This window comes from Macaca fascicularis, chromosome 3, assembly GCF_037993035.2.
Source record: "Macaca fascicularis isolate 582-1 chromosome 3, T2T-MFA8v1.1".
Classification (NCBI taxonomy): domain Eukaryota; kingdom Metazoa; phylum Chordata; class Mammalia; order Primates; family Cercopithecidae; genus Macaca; species Macaca fascicularis.
This window is the reverse complement of record NC_088377.1, coordinates 20,813,206-20,830,885: the sequence shown is the minus strand read 5'-3', so window position 1 is coordinate 20,830,885 and position 17,680 is coordinate 20,813,206. Positions and strand designations below refer to the sequence as shown.

The 17,680-nt window shown below is 41.8% G+C and overlaps 1 long non-coding RNA gene across 1 annotated transcript in view; it reads left to right on the top strand.

Annotated features, from left to right (window-relative positions):
- The window catches only part of LOC102115465 (uncharacterized), a 289,733-nt gene that overhangs the window by 33,521 nt on the left and 238,532 nt on the right, over positions 1-17,680 (top strand). The window contains exon 4 of the long non-coding RNA XR_012432083.1: positions 10,683-10,812. This is a non-coding gene — a long non-coding RNA (uncharacterized lncRNA). The remainder of the gene's footprint in view (positions 1-10,682; positions 10,813-17,680) is intronic.

Here is a 17,680-nt window from a genome sequence, read left to right as displayed (position 1 = left end):
TGCCACTCTGCTCTCCACCCTCCATGGGTGCTGTCTCATTCTGCTTGGGCTCTGCTGGCCTCTGCCAGGCCATCCCTGCATGAAGATGCTTTCTTTCTTTTCTTTCTTTTTTGAGATGGAGTCTCGCTCTGTTGCCCAGGCAGGAGTGCAGTTGCACGATCTTGGCTCACTGCAAGCTCCGCCTTCCAGGTTCACACCATTCTCTAGCCTCAGCCTCCTGAGTAACTGGGATGGACTGCAGGTGCCCGCCAACACACCCGGCTAATTTTTTGTATTTTAGTAGAGACGGGGTTTCACCATGTTAGCCAGGATGATCTTGATCTCCTGACCTCGTGATGCGCCTGCCTCGGCCTCCCAAAGTGCTGGGATTACAGGTGTGAGCCACTGTACCCGGCCTTTTTATGGTGCCTTTTTATTTCTTTGCTACTGAGAAATAGTCCTGGACTTTGTGATGCTACCTTACTGTAACATCAACGTTAATACTTTTAAATATTTTCCACAGGTGTTAAGTTATTTTAAGTCATTTGTTGCTTTACTAAGTCAGAGTACCATACATTTTATATGAAGGATAGGGATCCATTTCCTCAAAATATAACTGCTAGTAAGACAGAAGCATAGTGTGATGGTTTATTTTAGGTGTCAACTTGACTGGATTAATGGATACCTACATAACTGGTAAGGCATTATGTCTGGGTGCGGCACACTACAGGAGATTGGTATGTCAGTAGATAGACTAAGTGGGGAGGATCCACCCTCAACACGGGTGAGCACCATCCAATCAGCTGGGGGCCCAGATAGAACAAAAAGGCAGACAAAACATGAATTTGATTTCTCTCTCTTCTGGAGCTGGAACACCCTCTTCTCCTGGCCTAGGACATCAGAATCCCAGTTTTTCCAGCATTTGGGCTCCAGGACTCATACAAGAAGCAGCCCCGTGTGTAATCAGGCTGTAAGCCTCAGACTGAGAGTTACACCATCAGCTTCTTTGGTTCTGAGGCTTTCTGACTTGGGCTGACCGGTGCTGCCAGCTCTCCTGATTCTCCAGCTTGCAGACACCCTATGGTGGGACTTCTTAGCTTCCATGATCATGTGAGCCAATTCCCCTAATAAATTTCCTGTTATCTATCTATCATCTGTCTGTCTGTCTGTCTGTCTGTCTATCTATCTATCTATCTATCTATCTATCTATCTATCTATCTATCTCTCTATCTCTCTATCTCTCTATCTATCTATCTATCTGTCATTGGCATCCAAACCAGAGTGACTCCCTCTTGAATAAAGGCTGAATGAAGTGAGACCTTCTGGGTTACACTTCCGGGAAGTTAGGCACTCCTGGTCACAAGATGTTTATGACTGAGGGAACAAGTTAATTATGCCAACTAAATAAGACCCAGAACTTAAGGAAATGTTCTGACGTCCAGATATTTTAAGAACAGACCAGGCAGGGTGGTGCACGCCTATAATCCCAACACTTTGGGAGGCTGAGGGAGGTGGATCACTTGACCAGACTGGGCAACACAGTGCAACTCCATCTCTCCAAAAAAATACAAACATTAGCCAAGGGTGATGGCACACAACTGTGGTCCCAGCTACTCAGAAGGTTGAGGTGGGAGGATTACCTGAGTATGGGACATCCAGGCTGCAGCGAGCCATGATCGTGCCACTGCACCCCAGCCTATGCAACAGAATAAAAAGCATTCTTAGTTTAGGAATAGGTTTCGCTTTAAAGATTATAGTACAACCATAAATTCTTGCTGATATCAATAGGTAAACAAGAGAAGAACGATACTAATAGACTGTTACAAGCTAATCACAAGCCTTTGTATAATAATAAAGCACATTATTCTTAGTCCTAACACTGTATATAAGCAAGCATTATGTTTGACATGAGGGCATTCCTTCTCTTGCTTTTTGAGGATGCCCTACTCTGTAATAAGAGTAGTCTCTAACAAACTATCTTAATTTCACTGTACTCTGCTACTCACACTGAATTCTTTCCTGTCTGAGATCCAAGAACCCACCCCATAGTAAAGTTAAGATTAACACACGGAAGCAGGTCATGGATTATTCAGGTGGAACCACAGGGGACATTTGGTTAGGATTGCATGATTAACGCCCTACCATCTCATGTCGTTGATCAATGGTCACTTCTTTCCTGAGCATTAGCATGTCTCTAAGATTTGCTCGTATCTATCAAATGAATGCAGAATGCCATTAATGTGATAAACTTCAACAGGTCCCACAGAATTTTTACAGTTTATTGTGTCAGGTTGTACTTAAGGCAGATTTTTTACTTTACGGATCAATGATTGGATAGATCAAAATGAATCCTTTAAAGCTATCATTTTTGTCAGTTTGCTGCAGTTGTCTTGCAGGCTCAATGAAATTGTGTTTCCTAGAGTCCAAAAACCTGGGAGGTGACCACCGACTCTTCTAGATGAGCTGGTGTTCTCTGGTTAACTACCTGCTCATGTTCATTCTGTGAAGGAGAGACCTCCCTTTTTGACTTTGAATACCGCTGCTGACGATTGTGCTTCTATTTCACTTTGTGGAATGCTTGAGGTGATTTTTACAGAATTCTTTTTGGAAATGTTAGTAGTTGTGGGACAAATGGCTCATTGTTAAACCTGGAGCTGGAAGGCCTGGATTTGAATGCAGATATTGCCAGTTATTAGCAGCATGACCTCAGTTTCTTCAGTAAAATAGGATATTATCATTGTCTGACAAAGTTTTTTTCAGCCTCAGTTAAAACAATGTTAAGTTAAAGTCATTTCAGTACTTGAAAATGCCATGCAAGTGTGAGGCACTATAAGTATTTTGTAAAAAGTCATTTCTTTAAAGGGAAGATAATTCATGAAGAAACAATTCAAATGAAAGCAAAGTAATAAATAAAATTACCTTAAGAACTGATGAGAGAATTCTGATTTTGTAGATGGAAATTTGTTTTTGAATTTAATGAATATACATATATTTACTCCTTTAAGTAGCTATTTGATGTTTCAAAAAGATTCAAACATTTTAATTGCAAAAAGTCTTTGCCTTGCTTTAAAAGCAAGTTTAACTTCAGGGACAATATGCCTATTCATTACCCAAACCTTTCCTAAGCAGTAACAGCCTTAAGAGTCTATTAATGTAAGGGGGGGTGTTAAGTCTTATTCAAAATGAATTGAACCCCTGACTCTAAGTCAGCTAGTTTATATTCTAAGATAATGAAAATTAAGAACAATGATTTAGTGACTCCAGAAGACTCAATCAAATATGATCAGAAAAAGGCCAATTATCGTAACTCTTTTAGCCAATATTAACTTCAGAATGTGTCAAATTCTACATCTTGGAAAAACTGTGTTGACTTCAGCAGACAAAAGAAGTTTTCTTCTCCCATTAACAAACCTTCTAGGTTAGACAAGAGGAAGAAGCATTTAATTGGCATTATTCTAAAAATAATCAAACAATTCAACAAACACATATTTTATAATGATTTTCTATTAAAATAGAACTGGTTTTACTTAATTGGTTGTAATTTAAAGTTCAAAATCTTAAAAATATATTTGTTGTAAAAATTTCACCAGGTTCTGTGTTATCTCTTTTCAATTTTCCTTGAAACAGTTGCTCATTATGATATTTAAATTCTTGTGTCTTACATTTGAAAATTAGTACTGATTTTTAATACAAAAAATCCTATTGAAACAGCTTAAAATCTTAGCAAAGTCTTTTTACTTTTCATAATATATGTTATACATATTTTATATACAAATAAATAAACATATATATATATTTTAATTTTAAAGTTTTTGAAACAGGATCTTGCTGTGTCACCCAAACTGGAGTGTAGTGGCACAATCTTGGCTCACTGCAGCCTCTGCTTCCCAGGTTCAAGTGATTCTTCTGCCTCAGCCTCCCAAGTAATTAGAATTATAGGCGTGCACCATCATGCCTGGCTAATTTTTGTATTTTTAGTAGAGACGGGGTTTCGCCATGTAGGCCAGGTTGGTTTTGAACTCCTGACCTCAAGTAATTCACCCGCCTCAGCCTCCCAAAATGCTGCACCCAACTCTGTATAATATACTGTAATAGTCTGTACAAACAAAAGCATGTATAGAATTTTGGCATTTGTGTTGAAAATATGGCCACAGATTTCTGCTTAGGTATGTGGAAAGATCACCTTGTATTCTAGTTTTAGGTTTCAGCAATTTCACCACTGACCATTTTATTGAAATCATATAGTGCTGTAGGTAGTCAGATAATCAGATGCCACTTAAAAGGCCTGAAATACTTGGGGTTGCATAATGGGAATGTATACACTATGTTGCAGGGTAATTCCAAAATTTGGGGGAAGGATTAGTAAAATGTTTCTCTTGTCAACTGAATAATGATGAGGTTCATAAATTTGGAAAGGTGAGCTTTGTTTTTTATAAAGAATTGCAGTCCTCACGTGGCCATTCTGACAAGGTAGGAAGTGTAGCCTCCTGCCAGAAGCCAGAAACAGGCACTCTGAGGGAAGGAAGAATAAGACAGGAATTTATACTGAATGAGGTAGCTGAATATACATTTTTGTTTGTTTGTTTGTTTGTTTGTTTAGACAGAGTCTCGCTCTGTCACACAGGCTGGAGTGTAGTGGCACAATCTCAGCTCACTGCAACCTCCGCCTCCTGGATTCAAGTGATACTCCTGCCACAGCCTCCTGAGTAGCTGGGATTACAGGCACCCGCCACCACGCCTGGCTTATTTTTGCATTTTTAATAGAGATGGGGTTTCACCACGTTGGCCAGGCAGCTCTCAAATTCCTGACCTCAGGTGATCCATCTGCCTCGGCCTCCCAATTGTTTGTTTTTGAGACAGAGTCTCACTGTTGCCCAGGCTGGAGTTCAGGGGCCCCATCTTGGCTCACTGCAACCTCTGCCTCCCAGGTTCAAGTGATTCTCATGCCTCAGCCTCTCAAGTAGCTGGGGTTACAGGCGTGTGCCACCAAGCCCGGACAATTTTTGTATTTTTAGTAGAGATGGAGTTTTGCCATGTTGGCCAGGCTGGTCTTGAAATTCTGGCCTCAAGTGATCCTCCTGTCTCAGACTCCCAAAATGCTGGGATTATAGGCATGAGCCACCATGCCCCACCTGAATATACATATTTAATCAGCTACAGGAAAAGGCACAAATATATGAAAGGAGAAACATGCACATACACAGTTGAGCTTCATGCCTGTCCATGGGCCTCATGTTCAAAATATGGTGGCATTAGTATAATCTGAGGATGGAGTTTTCAGCCCTCTGACTGAAAAGGTGAAGCAGGGAACACAAAAACTCTTACTATGCATCCTCTATAAACTGGCCAGAGCCATTTCATGTTCGATGTTCTCTTGTCAGGAAGGAAAGCTGAGTGGTCGTTTTGTCAAAACTGCAAAAGGAAGGACAGTCACAAGGTTGGTGGAAATCACTGGTGGAGCCAGCCTTTCCCGAGGGCTGGTTTCTGTTTAACCCCTAAGAAAGAAAGCCTCATGGCTGTTGGCAAGGTTGCAGGGGAGGTGAACGAGGCATGTTCAATCTTCCATGTTATCATGGCCAGGAGCGCAGTTTTCAAGGTTTCTCTGTGGTACCCTTCGCCAAGAGATGGTTCTGTTCAGCTGGTTGGGGGGCTCAGGATTTTATTTTTATTTCTCACTCTTAAGGGGAACATCAACTTAGTGTCTTGTCCATGAGACTGAAATGTCTTCCAGTTGTCTTCAAGAAGAGTATCCTCATTTGAGTTTCCCTGAAAGCAGAGGGCCTAAGACAAATATGTGGGCTCAGGTAGTTTCTTTGGGAGTGAATCCTAGGAAGCAGAAGTGAGAGAGTAGAGGCATGGGAAAACGTGGAGTTATTGAGGTGTAGCTACCTCTATGGACAACTGGGGCTCCATTCTGTTGAAGAGTTGCTAAGAAACTTTGTGGAATCCCTCAGGGATGTTTTAGGGAAGGACAGGGAGACTGGGACACCCATCAATTAATTTCGTGTCTCCCATTGATTATGGGTTTTGCTAGAGACACTTTGGCACCATGCACTTCTAAGTGTGCCTGTGTAGGGAAAAGGCGGGGTGCGTTGCTTTGAGTGACTGCAGAGAAAGTCCAGATTGTGTGATGCCACAGCACAGCTTGAGGTGGGATGCTGGTTACTTGCACAGACTTGTCCTTCACAGCTGTGCTGAAATCTGGTGGCCAAGGGAAGTGGTTGAGGCACCGCAAGTGTCTGCTACAGATAAGAGAAAGCAAATAGTATAAGAGAAGTTGTTATCCATTTATTTCTAATAGAGTTAAGGGAATGTCATAGCTGTAGGGTCACGGTCTGTATAGAGTGGTGTATGACATGAGAATGTGCTACCCCAAAGTATGCCAAAATAAAGATTACTTTGAACTGATCATTTTTAGACACTAGACACAAGAGAAGTTTTGAAAACACAAAAATTTCTCTTTTATAAGGGAAACTTACACCTATAAAGAAAAATCTCCATTTGTAAGTGTGTCTCCCTCTCTGTACCAAGAAGGGAAAGATGATTAAATTACTAGAGACCCATCCACCTAAATCTGCATAACAAGCCTTACTCTTCTTTACTGTGCTTTTTCTGCTCACCTCCCCATTACTGGCCTTCCCAACACCCTTCTTTCTTTGTTTCAGCAGAAGTTGGTACTTAAGCCTGAATTCTAAGTCATCTCTTGGAGATTTGCTCATTTCTTTGGGTATCTTCCAGTATACATGAGGTATATATGTTATTAAACTTCTGTTTGCTATATTATGCAGCCACAAAAAAGGATGAGTTTGTGTCCTTTGTAGGGACATGGATGAAGCTGGAAACCATCATTCTCAACAAACTACCGCAAGGACAGAAAACCAAACACCACAGGTTCTCACTCATAGGTGGGAATTGAACAATGAGAACACTTGTACACAGGGCAGGGAACATCACACACCAGGGCCTGTCATGGGGTGGGGGGAGTGGGGAGGGATAGCATAAGGAGAAATACCTAATATACATGACAAATTAATGGGTGCAGCACACCAACATGACACATGTATACATATGTAACAAACCTGCACGTTGTACACATGTACCCTAGAACTTAAAGTATAATAATAAAAAAATAAAAATAAATAAACTTCCTTTTGCTTTTCTCTTGTTAATGCGTCTTCTGTTACTGGGTCTATCTCAACTAAGAACTCTAAAAGTTAGAAAGAAAATTATTTTTCCTCCCCTACAGTTTAAAATGAGAGTTAAAGGCATTTTCTTGTATTACACAGAAGAGGAAGAATGCTGTGATTTTTCATGATTAATGATGAGTATCGAAACTGATGTCTTTCTGTAATGGCTGCAGCCTAATTAGCTATCCTGATTTGAAGAAAGCAGGTTTTCAGAAACACAGTGTCATATGTTCCGATCCTAAGTTCATTAAGTAACCACTGATCTGCAATTTGGTATCCCAGATGGACCTACCCTCAGGAAGTGAATGTCCTGTGCGAATGGCCATTTTTCAGATAAAGCTCCCAAGATATGGAATAGTGTTGTAGGGAAAAACTGGGTTCTTGTCATGCGACCAGGAAAATTTAGACATGCGGATGCATTGTAGGGTGAGTAGGGCAGGGTTTATTGAGTGAAAAGAAAACGGGAAAGAGGAACTCTCAGCAAAGTGAGAGTCCTGCCAGCAGGTCTCTTGCCTCACAGACTGAATCCCAGGTCACCACCCAGGAACTGAAGAGCCCAGGCTCCTCCCTGCTGCAAAAGGTGCGGACTTCCCAAGGCTCCACCCCGTCCTCTCGGTGCACAGGTGGGCATTATCCAGAATCAGTCGGGAAAGGGCAGGTTTCATCTGCGACCAGCAGTTTGGTTTTTCAGCCTTCAAGCTGTTTTATGCTTGGAGGTGGGGGCCCTTTCACCAGGGACCCATGGCTGGCTTCTGTCTCTATCAATAGCATATTTCAGTGCAGGGTTGAGGCAGCCTCTTGGAGGCTTATGATCATGTATCAAATTCTTATCCCAGAGAAAATCAGAGACGTGATTTGAAGGGTTATTAGGGTAATTGCATCTGAGATTTTGAATAATCATCAACAGTCACTTAATCTGCATCCCTTATTTTATAAAAAGGCTAGTAGACATTAATAATTGACCTAACATCAAATAGTTTGTGAATGGACAGGCTGGAACTCTTCAGACTGGAATTCAGTTCAATACTCTGCAATGGCATCATAGATAATATGCATTTGTCAATTTGCATAATCAATATTTTATTTTTGTACCATGCAGGGTCATTGTTTAAGTACACAGTGATATACTTCCTGACCTTTAGAATTTTAAATCACTAGGCTTAGTGAAATCCCCAAACACATTTAAAAACTAGTAGAAAGGCATATGAATGCAAGCATTTGGAGTGTTTTGAATACCAAAAGCCAAAACCAGTGCAGGTAAATGACAAGCATCATTTAAAAAGAATGTCTGAACAGCTGGCTGAATAAATCGGCCAAAGCTGAAACACTCTTTTCCCTTGTCTGTGAAATTTTTCTTCCTAGAAGTGAGGGACTCCCTTGAGGGAAAGAAGATAACAGGTAAGCATATTCACTGTTTGCCACGTCTAGAAATAAAATGCTGCATATGTATTCATATGTATGATATATAACACACAACTACACTTTTTTTTTTTTTTTTTTTGAGACAATGTCTCTTTGTCGCCCAGGCTGGAATGCACAGGTGCAATCACAGCTTATGGCTCACAGCCCACCTCTTGGGCTCGAGATCCTCCCACCTCAGCCTTCCGAGGAGCTGGGACCATAGGTGCACACTACCATGCCTGGCTAATTTTTAATTTTTTTGTAGAAATAGGGATCCCACTACGTTGCCCAGGCTGACCTTGAATTACTGGCCTCAAGCAATCCTCTGGCCTTGGCCTCCCAAAGTGCTGAGATTACAGGTGTGAGCCTCTGCATCCAACCACAAGTAAACTTTTGAATCCAAGGAGACACATGGTGTGGGGTCCAGACTGCTGTGACCATCCTATGTCAGGGCAAGTCTAGCACTTCACTATTTCTGAAACATGGGCTGGTCTTGGTGGCTCATGCCTGTAATCCCAGCACTTTGGGAGGCCAAGGCGGGCGGATCATCTGAGGTCCAGAGTGCGAGACCAGCTTTACCAACATGGTGGAACCCTGCCTCTACTAAAATTACAAAAATTAGCCTGGCATGGTGGTGGGCTCCTGTAATCCCAGCTACTAGGGAGGCTGAGGCAGGGGAAACGCTTGAACCCGGAGGCGGAGGTTGCAGTGAGCCGAGATTATGCCCCTGCACTCCAGCCTGGGTAACACAATGAGATACTATCTTAATAAACAAACAAACAAACAAAGGAAAGAAAGAAAAAGAAATTTCTGAAACAAAAGAACACACCAGTCCCTGAAACTGGATTTCATATAAGTGCTTTGTGACTTTGGTTTATACTTTTGTTGCTAGGGACATGGAATTTCCATTTTTACCTCCAGCTTGGAACCAGCCGTAAGCCAGTGTCTCCCAATGGCTAGCCAAGAATATTTCCTAGTCAGTTTGGGAAGGAGACAGAACCTCATTTTCCTTTCTACATTCCCTAGGAGTCACTTGAAGTCCTCGAAGTCATATTTCCCAGGAATAACAAATGAACCAATCTAAACTCAGTGGGGATGATAGACTTTCTTGAGGTCCTCTGGATTTCCTAGACCCAAGGATTGGTATTTGTGGTAGTGGGTGATGCCCATAGGTGAAGGAGACCTGTCACTGTATTCAGAACCCTGAGAGTTCATTCTGTCCTTCACTTGAAGGAAAAATATCAACAGGTAACAGCACCCCTTAGACTGGCTCTTTCTTCTGTAGATGCCCTTTTCTGGCCATGGGCACTTGAAAGAAATCAATGAGAGACCCAGGACATAGGGCCTGGGGAAGGAGTGGAGACTGATATCAGCTCTTTCCTGGAAAGGTTAACAGAAACTACAAGGCATGATTTGTTGAAATAATCAGTATGAAAATGCTTGTATATGCTAATCTTATTTTTTATTTTATTTTATTATGAGAGAGGCTCTCCCTCTGTCACCCAGGCTGGAATGCAGTGGCGTGATCTTGGCTCACTGCAACCTCTGCCTCTGAATTCATGTGATTCTCCTGCCTCAGCCTCCTGAGTAGCTGGGATTACAGGTGCATGCCACCATACCTGGCTAATTTTTTTTTTTTTTTCAGTAGAGATGGGGTTTCACCATATTGGTTAGGCTTGTCTGGATCTCCTGACTTCAGGTGATCCGCCCGCCTCGGCCTCCCAAAGTGGTGGGATTATAGGTGTGAGCCACTGCGCCAGGCCTAATCTTATGTTTTAATTTCAAATATTGTTTTTATAGTTAATGTTCACATCCCTTATTTATTGAATGACCACAATGCAATGGGTTAGATAAGTGCTAGAACTAATGCTCTATAATAAACTCTAAAAAACCCTTTCATTGTGGAACATGTCAAGCCTATTTAAAGGGAGTGAGAATAGCATAATGAACCTGGGTACCCATCTAATCTTGCTCCAATGATTATATGATATCAGTTCACAGTCAATTTTATTTGATCTGTATCTCTCTCTCTCCCATCTCAAATTATTTCGAAGGAAATACTGGACATATTTAGATTTACCTTTAATCTTTTTTTTTTTTTTTTTTTTTTTTTAGATACAGGGTCTCACTCTGTTGCCCAGGGCTGGAGCACAGTGGCAAATCATGCATTATTCACTGCAGACTTGAACTCCTGACCTCAAGCAATCTTTCTACCTCGACCTCCCAAAGTGCTGGGATTACAGGGGTGAGTCACTGTGTTTAGCCTAGGCTTACCTTTAATGTTTTTGATAAGTTATTTTTAGTGTCATTTTGATAAAATAATTATACCTAAAATTTACTAATGTGTTGGTATTGTCTACCATCCAATCTATGATCAAATTTTACTGATTCGTTCATAACTGACCCCAGAATTGTTTTGTTTGAATCACTGTAACTGAGTCTCTATTACAAAGATCATACTATGTTTGTTTTACCTACTTTCCCTTTCCCCTTGTCCTTTTCTTTCTCTATGCATACTTGCTTGCATGTCATTATTTCAGTAAAGGGTGGTCACTAATAATTGATTAACTTCATATCCTAGTCCACAGGGGTGCCTGTCAGGTTGATGAACTTGTTTTTCTTTTAAAGAACCATGATCCTTAGGTTATGCAGACCTCCTTGATGGTGCCCAGAAATTTGGGTAGAGGGATGCAAACAGCTTTGATCACTGCGGGAATTTCAGCTCCCATATACCCACCTTACTCATACAAGTCCTCAGTTATATTCAAAGGCAGGGCAGATTTGAGAGACTGTCTCTTCTGCCTTCTTGCTTTGGTCAAGCTTTCTCTGTTCCTGAGTGCTGATGTGTGAGTGTTTGGCTTACCGTGCATCAGGTGCACAGACCTAAATTTGGAGATTCTATAACATCAAGATCCATATGACGTTCACATACTGGATTAGGCTGATGACTCATATATCTCTCTTTTAATGTGTGACCATTTCTAGTCTCTTTCTCCCTCCCCTGCCTTTTGTGTTTGTTTGTTTTATTGGCAATTTCTTGGGTATTAATAGTCTTGTTTAAAGTGAAGTATTGTCATTTAAGTTTGTATATCAATGCTGTCATTATTTGTTTATTTGAAACAAAATTTTATGCCAAGACAGTCATGCGATTGCCCACCTGACCTGTTTTTCCACCATCAGTTTTAACTGTGTGTGTCCCTGGATCATCAGGAAGCATCGACTGAGAATCTTTTCCTCTTAATCTGCCTTACTATTTTCTAATGTAGCTACCGATCAAACTTAGTAGTAACCCACTCATTTTGTGTGTAGGCAAAAGCAACTAGGAATAAACAGAAGTTTCCCACAGTGGGTAAATGCATGAACTTAGGTTTGAAACCTGATGATACTTCCTGGCTATGCCCCCTTGGGCCAGGGATTAACTGCTCTCACTTTTAGTTCCCTCAACCCTCAGGTGCATGTGATTATATTCAGTACCTGATATGGTTTGGCTCTGTGTCCCCACCCAACTCTCCTCTTGTAGCTCCCATAATTCCCATGTGTTGTGGGAGGGGCCCGGTAGGAGGTGATTGAATCATGGGGGCGGGTCTTTCCTGTGCTGTTCTTGTGATAGTGAATGGGTCTCATGAGATCTGACGGTTTTAAAAACAAGAGTCTTCCTGCACAAGTTCTCTCTTTGCCTGCTCCCATCCACATAAGATGTGACTTCCTCCTCCTTGCCCTCTGCCATGATTGTGTGTCCTCCCCAGCCACATGGAACTGTAAGTCCAATAAACCTCTTTCTTTTGTAAATTGCCCAGTCTTGGGTATATCTTTTTTTTTTTTTTTTTTTTTTTTTTGAGACGGAGTCTCACTCACTACAACCTCCACCTCCCGGGTTCAAGCGATTCTTCTGCCTCAGCCTCCCGAGTAGCTGGGACTACAGGCATCCGCCACCATTTCTGGCTAATTTTTGTATTTTTAGTAGCAACAGGGTTTCACCATATTGGCCAGGCTGGTCTCGAACTCCTGACCTTGTGATCCACCTGCCTCGGCCTCCCAAAGTGCTGGCATTACAGGCTTGAGCCACCATGCCTGGCCTGGGTATATCTTTATCAGCAGCATGAGAACAGACCAATACAGTAATTTGGTACCAGGTAGTGGAGTGGTACTGTAAAGGTACCTGAAAATGTGGAGGTGACTTTGAAACCAGGTAACAGGCAGAGGTTGGAACAGTTTGGAGGGCTCAGAAGACAGGAAAATGTGGGAAAGTTTGAAACTCCCTCCAGAGTTGTTGAATGGCTTTGACCAAAATATTGATAATGATATGGACAATGAAATCCAGGCTGAGGTGGTCTCAGATGGGGATGAGGAACTTGTTGGGAACTAGAGCAAAGATGACTCTTGTTATGTTTTAGCAAAGAGACTGGTGGCATTTTGCCCCTGACCTAGAGACTTGTGGAACTTTGAGCTTGAGAGAGATCATTTAAGGTATCTGGAAGAAGAAATTTCTAAGCAGCAAAGCATTCAAGAGGTAACTTGGGTGCTGTTAAAGGCATTTAGTTTTATAAGGGAAGCAGAGCATGAAAGTTTGGAAAATTTGCAGCCTGACAATGCAATAGAAAAGAAAATCCCATTTTCTGAGGAGAAATTCAAGCTGGCTGCAGAAATTTGCCTAAGTTAAATTTTAATCCCCAAGACAATGGGGAAAATGTCTCCAGGGCATGCCAGAGGTCTTCACAGCAGCCCCTCCTATCACAGGCCTGCAGGCCTAGGAGGAAAAAGTGGTTTTGTGGGCCAGGCCCAGGATGCCTGTGCTGTGTACAGCCTAGGGACTTGGTGCCTTATGTCCCAGCTACTCTAGCTATGGCTGAAAGGGGCCAGTGTAGAGCTCAGGTTGTGGCTTCAGAGGGTGCAAACTGTAAGCATTGGCAGCTTCCATGTGGTGTTGAGCCTGCCAGTGCACAGAAGTCAAAAATGGGGGTTTGGGAACCTCTGCCTAGATTTCAGAAGATGTATGGAAACGCCTGGATGCCCAGGCAGATGTCTGCTGCAGGGGCGGGGCCCTCATGAAGAACCTTTGCTAGGGCAGTGCAGAAGGGAAATGTGGGGTCAGAGCCCCAACACAGAGTTCCTACTGGGACACCACCTAGTGGAGCTGTGAGAAGTGGGCCACTGTCCTCCAGACCCCAGAATGATAGATCCTCTCACAGCTAGCACCATGCACCTGCAACTTGCACTCAATGCCAGCCCATGAAAGCAGCCAGGAGGGAGTCTGTACCCGGGGGCAGAGCTGTCCAAGACCATGGGAACCCACCTCTTGCATCAGCATGACCTGGATGTGAGATATAGCATCAAAGGAGATCACTTTGGAGCTTTAAGATTTGACTGCCCCTCTAGATTTCAGACTTACATGGGGCCTGTAGCCCCTGTGTTTTGGCCAATTTCTCCCATTTGGAACAGCTGAGTTTACCTAATACCTATACCCCCATTGTATCTAAGGCAGTAGCTAACTTGCTTTTGATTTTACAGGCTCATAGGCAGAAGGGACTTGCCTTGTCTCAAATGAGATATTGGACTGTGGACTTTTAAGTTAATGCTGACATGAGTTAAGACTTTGGGGGACTGTTGGGAGGGCATGATTGGTTGTGAAATGTGAAGACATGAGATTTGAGAGGGGCAAGGGGTGTAGCGATATGGTTTGGCTCTGGGTCCCCACCCAAATCTCATCTTGTAGCTCCCATAACTCCCACTTGTAGGAGGGACCCAGTGGGAGATGATTGCATCATGGGTGGGTCTTTCTCTTGCTGTTCTCGTGATAGTGAATGGTTCTCATAAGATCTGATGGTTTTAAAAACAGGAGTCTCCCTGCACAAGCTCGCTCTTTGCGTGCTGCCATCCACATAAGATGTTACTTCCTCTTCCATGCCTTCTGCCATGATTGTGTGGTCTCCTTAGCCATGTGAATCTGTAAGTACAATAAAATTCTTTCTTTTGTAAATTGCCCACTCTTGGATATGTCTTTATTAGCAGCATGAAAATGAACTAACACACTACCTTAGAGTGTCAGTGTGGTTTGAAAATTTTTAATTTGGTGTTGCCCACACTGTGAGCATTCGGTAAATGTGAACTGTAACGCTTACTGTTGTGCTCCATTCCCACAGTCATTTTTGTGTATGTGTTTTGATTTTTTAGACTTAAAAAATACAGTTTTAGATTTATAGAATAATTGAACAGATATTGCATAGAGTTCTATACACCCACCCTATCCCTACTCTTCAATTTCCCTCCACAATTTCCCCTATTATTAACAACTTGCATTGGTGTGGTACATTTGTTAAAATTAATGAACCAATATTGATACATTATTGTTAACTATAGTCCATAGTTTACATGAGGGCTCACTCTTTGTGTTGTACAGTTCTATGGTTTTGACAAGGGTATAATAACATGTATCCACTGAAAGGGATCAGAATATTCTACCCCCAAAATATTCTACTTTGTCATAAGAATTATTTTGAACTGAAGGCAATTTAGAAACAGCAGACTCAGAAAGAGCTCCCTGACCTCTCTTTTCTGCCTAAAAGCAGGGGATAAATTTCCCTTTTCCCATACCTGGGAGAGGAGAACGATTCTCCATTCTTACAACCAGAGAGAACTTGAGTTTGTGTAGCAAATCTCAGTAAACAACCCTTATCTACCATGTACTCCCTAGTCACCTTCTCCCAATTTACCACCCCTAGGAACCCGAGCTCCCCCTTTCTTTTGTCTAGTGATGTCTCCACAAGTTATCATCCTTTGCTAAAATGGTGTATTAGTCCCCTTTCACACTGCTGATAAAGACATATGCTAGACTGGGTAATTTTAAAGAAAAAGAAGTTTAATGGACTCACAGTTCCATGTGGCTGGGGAGGCCTCACAATCATGGCAGAAGGTGAAAGACATGTCTCACATGGTGGCAGGCAAAAAGAGAGAGTGAGAACCAAGCGAAAGGGTTTCCCCTTATAAAACCACCAGATCTCATAAGACTTATTCACTACCATGAGAACAATGTGGGGGAAACCCATGATTCAGTTGTCTCCTACTGGGTCCCTCCCACAACACGTGGGAATTATGGGAGCTACAATTCAAGATGAGACTTGGATGGGGACAGAGCTAAACCATATCAAATGGTATGTAAGCCCCAGGGTCTCATTACCTCTTTGAGTTTCTAGTTCTCTTCTATGAAGCTCCTGTACACATAAAATTAAAAATAAACTTTGTCTGCTTCTTCTCTGATTAATCTATCTTTTTTCAGTTTTACTCTTAAATTCCAGCCACAGAAACTAAGAGGGTAGAGGAAGTTTTTCCTCCCCTACATATTCATTCTAGTTTCATACAGAACAATTTAACCACCCTAAACATACCCTGTGTACCTATTCATCTTTCTGTCCCTCCCCTAATATCTCTGGCAGCCACTATCTTTTTATTGTCTCTATGGTTTTGCCTTTTCCAAAATGTCATATGGTTGGAATCATCTAGTATGTATCTTTTTCAGTCTGCTGTCTTTCACTTAGCAATATGACTTAGAGTTTCATTTTTTAAAAATGCATGTGATTTATAGTTAATGGAAAGGATTACATAGAGCGTATTTTAAGTGAAGACATGGGAGTTGCTTTTGATATTTTTACTTCCTTGATACAATATGAGACTGATGGGAGGGGTTTCTCTTCCAGCACTGAGCAGCGGGTAGAAAGAAAAACATGAGGATTCTGGATTCTCTCTTTAAAAGCACATCCATGTTGAGTAGAATGCAGTGGCTCCTGCAGCTAATCCAAGAACTAGCTGCAACCTGAAAATACAGATTCCTTCATCCCTGGGAGTTTCTGACTCTGGAGCACTGGAGAAAGACCTAGGACTGCATTTTAATGGGCTTCTCAGGTGATATTTACTTATACAGAACCATTTCCTTGGTAGTAAAAAGGAATACTGGCTTTGGTCTCAGAGGATTTGGCATCAAGTCCTCTCTCTTCATTGAAGCACCAAATATTTTTTTAACTCCTCCCATGTGCCAGACCTTGGACCAGGCTCTGGATTGATACAACAGTGAGTTTAATAGTCGTACTTTCTACCCTTTACAAGCTTACACTGGAGAAGAGGCAGGTGTTAAGTAAACAATTACAGAAATAAATCTTATTCATCAACTATGCTAAGTGCTAAGAAAGAAAATACAAAATGCTATAAGAGAGTGTTAAAAAAGGGATCTGGCTCTGTCTAAAATGGGGTCAATGGTTCACTTTTCCCTGAGATAATGACTTTGAACTGAGATATTATTTATGTGACATGAGGGAAAGATGTCTGCCACCCAGGCACACAAGGTCCATATGGCTTGGAACACAAGGAGAGAGAGATGAGGCTGCAAATTAACCACTTGATATCTGTCCTGCAGATAAACAGCCAGGGGCACTGGGTGTCTAGCTATCCTCCTACTCAACTACACTGAAGTTTCTCCCAAATCTCCAAAACATGTTTAGTAATTCTGCCAATTATATTTATCAAGAACTTAAACAATCAGATTGTTAATAGCCTTTTCTTAAAAAGTGTTAGAATTTTAGTTGTTAGTGAATGATTCTTAAAAGGCTGTTCTATCTTTGGGTTAGGGCCAATTATTCATTTGCTGAAAGATATATGTAGAAAAGAAAAGGATCTGATTCTGCATTGCCACTACTTAAGAACTGTGTAATGCTTGAGCTTTTGTCAAGTGTCTGTAGCCTCCTTTCATTTTCACTGTAGACTTGTGGAAATGCATTATTATCATACCAATTGTACAGATGCAGAAGTAAAGGCTGAGAGAAATGTAGAGGTACACTGTATTGACACAGTGAGGAATTGATTGCAGTGTTTGGCTGTCAGGGAACAGTCAATGTTCTTAGCTAGGACCATTTTATTACTACCATTGTGTCAGTTTTGAGCCCCAGGTATGCATTCTCTTATGGAAGATATACAATCTAGACATACTTATATGAACCCCAAAAATCTGAGGCAGGTCTCAGTTAATTTAGAAAGTTTATTTGCCAAGGTTGAGGATGCACGCCCATGACACAGCCTCAGGAGGTCCTGAAGACATGTGCCCAAGCTGGTCAGAGCACAGTTTGGTT